Here is a 5,469-nt window from a genome sequence, read left to right on the forward strand (position 1 = left end):
GGAATTCCAAGGATGTGCTTTCACAGTTATGGTTATAAAAATTCCAACTACAACATCCTAGCGCAGTTCTTACTTTTATAGAACGAGTCACCTAGGTTATGCTCATGCGATGCAAACGTTGATTACAAACATTAGGGTTGAAAATCCTAAATACTTACCTCCTAAAAGCTCCTAAGACCCTTGAAAAGTCCTCACTCTCAATTAACAGTATCATTTTAAAGGAAGCTAATTATAGTGTCTATTAAGTGGATCTAACTCGCCAACCTCCTCTCACGATTATGTAGCAAGTTATATTAAATTATCACTGAATGTGTCACCCAAGCGTGAAGCATTATCCATTAACTTAAGGAAGAAACAAAGTAAGAACAAACAAATGTTAAATAGAAATAGGAATTGTATAAACCAATAAAAGTTATTAACACATCCCTAGAATCCCATGAGTTTAGTTACACATGATAGAATAAGCTAAAAACATAGATTGGGGGGAAGACAATGAAAACATAAGAACTAAAGCAATAAAACTCAAAGGTTGAATCCTTGTAGCCTTGATTATCTTGAATCCTTCTTCAACTCCTTGCACAATGAAGCACTCTAACTTTTAAGCTCTGGAAATATTTGGCAAAGAGAAGATCTATTTTTGGGGGGTATTTATAGGGGGAAAGGTGGCCCTCATCATATAAGGAAAATGGTTGCAAAATATGGTAATTCCTGGAGAGAAAGTAGGGAATATTCTGCTCGCAGGTTTTTTCTAGCGAGCCACTGCACCTTGGCCAATGGTCATTGTGGGTTGGTCCAAGGCTTCTGTCTCTTTGGATGGCGGGCCGCTGTACTCGTTTCAGCAGTCGCTAGCCATCATGTCGTAACTCTCTGGACTCTCAGTAGCGGTCGCCACGCACTCCCCAGCGGTCGCTGGGCGTGTTTTGACTTCATGCACTACTTTCCCGGAGCGGGCCGCTATTGACTTAGCGGTCATTGGGCGCCAGCGGTAGCCGGCTGTGTTGCAGCGGACCGCTGGACATGCAGAACAACTCCAAATTTCCAACTTCGCGTTTTGACTCCCTTTTTAGGCTCAAATATGGACATTTATCACAAAACATGTCAAAATACCAAAATAGATAAAATATGCAAATAATGGACATGTAATGCAACTTTAACATTGAAAACGGATCAAAAGATGACCTTAAAACTGTGCAAAATCCGGGCGTATCAAAGGGTTTTGAAGAAGGATTCAAGAGAAGATCACGACTACTAGGATTCAAAATTTGGGTTTTAATACTTACGTTCTTATGTTTTGTTTGTTTTCCCTAAAAACTATGTCTTTAGATTATTCAATTATGCGTAACTAAATTCATAGAATTCTAGGAATGTGTTAGTAACGACTTTGGTTATACAATTCCTTTTTATTTAATATCCATTTTGTTCATTACTTCGCTTCTATTCTAAGTGTTGGATAGTTGCTTCATGTTTGAGTGACACATTATGTGATGATCTATTGACTTTCTACATAATCGTGAGAGGAGATTGGCGAGTTAGAAGAGCTTAGTTGAAACTACAATTAGCTTCTTTTAAAACGACACTGTTAATTGAGAGTGAAGACATCTTGAGGGTCTACTTTTAGGAGTTACGAATCTAGGGATTGACACCCCTAATGTCTGTAATCTACTTTGTGCCGCATGGGCAATACATATGTGGCTCGTTCTAGTGAAGTATTAACAATGCTAGGGTGTTGTATTTGGAATTTGTATACCCATTCCCTTATCTCATCAGTTTTATCTTTGTGATATATTTGCAATCATTGTTTACTTTCGTTTTTACAAGTTTTTATTTTCAAAAATCCAAAACTTTTGTTTTTACAAATAGTAGAAGAAGCTTATTAGAAGATAGGCAATTTGTGATCGTTTTCCTTAGTGTTCAATATCCGGTACTGACTTTTAGCTAAACTATATATACTCTGTATACTTGTGAATTTATTTTTTGCTAATAAAAAGTTAATCAAGTTTTTCCCGCCATTGCCGGGGAAAACTTTCACTACGTGATTGATATCTTCAAACGAAATATTTTATTACTTTGGATTTTTATTGTTTTTAATTTTTAATTTTTGTTCTAGTTTTTTTCTACAGGTCGTACATGCGAACGCGCTCTGGGAAGGATATCTTAGAGCCGCTCGATCTAGAGATTTAAAACACATGTAGGAAAATTAGAAGTGACCAAAGCAAGATGGGGGACAACAATCGAGCAGAGATAAAGAGGTTGCAAGTTCTTACTTTCCGTGAAGGTCCTCGAATTGATGCGAACAACTTCGAGTTGCGGATGCCCCTTATACAAAGGGTGGAACAATATCTATTTGCAGGCAGAGCCACCGAGGTTGCCAACTGCCATCTATGAAAGTTCGTGGAGATTGCAAACACGCTCAAGCTGAATGGTATCGACGTTGAAGCCATAAGGGTAAGACTCTTTCCATTTTCATTAATTGATTCTGCTAAAGAGTGGTTTGAGTAATTGCCTGCAGAGCAAGTCTCTACATGGAGGGATATAGTGGCGACCTTCCTTGATAAATACTATCCAAAGGGGACCATCCTAAAGCTCATGAGTGAAATCTTGCAGTTCGTACAAGGAGATGACGAGCCCCTCTATGAAGTTGTCGCACATTTTAAGTGTCTCCTCTTCAAATGCCCCAACCACGGTTTTTCCGCAAATTATGAAGTCGCACATTTTATGCCATGTTGGATTCAGGAGCTAACGGGGGATTCCTACGGAAGAGTGGACCAGAAGCCATGGTGGTCATCGAAGAGTTTGTTGTGAATAGTAGGGGGTGCACGAAGGAGAGACATGACTATAAGAGAGTGGTTGTTGTTGAAGCCTCGGAAAATTCCATTGCTAACAAATTGGCAGAACTGTGAGTCAGCGTTAACAAGATTGACCCATCAAAAAGAGAAGAGTCACTCCCGCCGACATCAATTATTGATCTTTCCCAGAATGACGTTCCTCCTTTTACCGAGGCCATCAACTATGTTCAGAATGGGGGTGGTCCCAATAGGCCATATAATAATAGTTACCTCCCTGGACAGGGGTTGGCAATTTTAATTATTTCAATGGTAATCGCCCTCATCCCAACCTCTCATATTTTAACAATAATTTCATCCAACCTCCAGCAGGATTTAATGTAAGAAAATGTAATACCCGTTCTTTTAAATGACCTTTTCCTTAAGTTGTTGTTAAACTAAAAGAAGTGCTGCTATCTTGTTTCGTTGAACTAAATGGAACTCTTTTTATTTAATGTTGATAGTTCGCAGAACAAAAAAAGGAAAGAGTTTTAAAGTGAGAACCGAACGAATCAAAACGAATTCGTGTTTATTTCTTTAAGTAAACAAAGTACACTTACATAAGAGAATACTAAGAGTATAAAACCATGCCTTAATTAAAATCAAAACATAAACATAAGCATCTATGTTTACATTTGTGAGAGTACTTAAAAATTTGAATGTTTAGGAAATATGTCGAACGTTGAGAAAAGAATACGAAGATGTTTATCCCAAACTAAAAGTGTTCAAAAACATAATACATTAATCTATATGATCATTTCACATGTGAATTATGAATGGAAAGAAAAGAATGTGGGATACTATACTATTCTTTTACAAATATTCATAAATGGGCCAAAAGACTAAGAAACTAAAATCTTTTGCTAAACTTTGGGCATCTTTCTCCTAAGCCCAAACCGCATCCCCACCGTGGCCCTATCCGATCAACCCATTGGGCTAGAGGCAGCGAGCCCGTCACGGACAGCAGGGCCGCCGAGTCCTTGTCCCAACCTGCAAGACAAAACAAATTTTTAAAGGCTACACTAGGAGAAAAGGGACAATCCTCTTTAGTTTTGGAGGACCAAAAACTCACCAAGAAAGGAAAGTCAATCCTGCAAATCCTCCACACTATGGCAACACCTGTTTCTACCAGCGACAATCAAACAATGGAATTTATTAGCCAAGTACCAAGTACCCAAACTAGGAACCAAACTACATTAAGGAAAATATGATGCATAATCAGAAAAATGAGATATGTTAGGACATGGATACAAAAGATGGTCAGCCCTTTTAATTCAACATACTACACCAAGTTTTACCTATAAAAACCCCTTCTTTTGCATAAACTCTTTTCTCTCCCACACGCATCAAAAATCCAGCAACTGTTAGAGTGAGTTAGAGGGTGCAAAATTTGAGGAAAAGGGGCAAGAGTAGGCTGAGCAAGCAAAGACTTTTCTTCCTCCTTTAGTTCTCTACCACCACAGGTAACACTCATCACCCTAAGTTCCAAATAATGCTTCATGTCATCACATAGTAGGAACAACGATTACGATATCATCACACACCAACGTTTTGAAACAAAAAAAATAAAACCTTAAGCGAAGAACAGTTGCCACCATGTTTTCAAACCCCTCACAAGCTCTAGAATCTTTATAACAAAGAACTCATCCCTACAAACTCTACGAGAATAGAATCTGACCAATTTAAGGAATTTAAAGACTTAGACCGTTAAAGAGATGAAATTAGGAGGTTAGCTTAGGCCGAGATTGACGGGCTGACCACCGACGGGCGGACCGCCGACGCAGCCTGAAGACCGCCGCACGAACTCCACGGGGCAGCAGCGGCCGACCCACAAGGCGACAGACACCGATGACGCGGGAGCAGCGCAGGCAGCAGCCCGGTCCGCCGAGATCGGCCGCGTGAGTGCGGTGGAGGGCCTCAGATCCTCAGAATAAAGCCGGAGAAGGTGGGGGATACGTTCTGCCGTGGGAATCGGTTGCCCCTGCAAGGTCGCATCCCTGTCGGAGCCTCGCCGTGAGGAGTAACGGAGGGGGGCGGGGCGTGAACTGCAGCGGACAGCGAAAAAAAAGGGGAGGGGGATCTCTGTTGGGCATGGGACGTCGGCAACCTGATGGCGATGAGAAGCTGGGAACGGTAGTGGTCCGGCGACCGGAGGAGTGTCATTTCACCAAGAAGAAAGAGGAAGAAGGAGTTAGGGATTTGTCCCTTCAATTTGGGGAAGAATTGAGATTTGAGAATTTTAGAATGAGAGAGAGAGCTGGTATAATTGGGGAGAGAATAGGTTGGGTTGGGCTTTTCTTTCATCTGGGCTGTTTATTATCGTTGGACCATACTTTTAGTTGGGGCATGCTTTTTAATTCTTTGTTTGGGCCTCTCTATTTAGCAATTGTGGGCTAGGGAATGAATTGGGAGAATGGGTTGCCTTTATGGAAATTAATTGTTGAGTTTGGGCCACCAATTAAAATAAAAGTATGGGCTGAGAATCTAATTTAAATTTCGGGCTCTCCTAGTAATTGATGGTCAATTAATTAATTCCACGATGATAAACTGAACTACCGGACTTTGGTTTAGTGCTCGAATAATCGATGATAAATAATGACTTACTATTTTTACCGCAATGATGAATATAAATCTCAGATTTAGTTAA

General features: G+C 40.2%; 1 long non-coding RNA gene across 1 annotated transcript; it reads right to left on the reverse strand.

Moving 5' to 3' along the window:
- Nucleotides 1-3,504: 3,504 nt before the first annotated feature.
- On the reverse strand, nt 3,505-5,214 carry LOC121801242. Its single transcript, XR_006050569.1, has 2 exons — nt 3,895-5,214; nt 3,505-3,812 (listed from the first exon to the last, which is right to left on the reverse strand). It is a non-coding gene; the product is annotated as an uncharacterized LOC121801242 (long non-coding RNA).
- Nucleotides 5,215-5,469: the final 255 nt, after the last annotated feature.

Source organism: Salvia splendens, chromosome 4 (genome assembly GCF_004379255.2).
Source record: "Salvia splendens isolate huo1 chromosome 4, SspV2, whole genome shotgun sequence".
Taxonomy (NCBI): domain Eukaryota; kingdom Viridiplantae; phylum Streptophyta; class Magnoliopsida; order Lamiales; family Lamiaceae; genus Salvia; species Salvia splendens.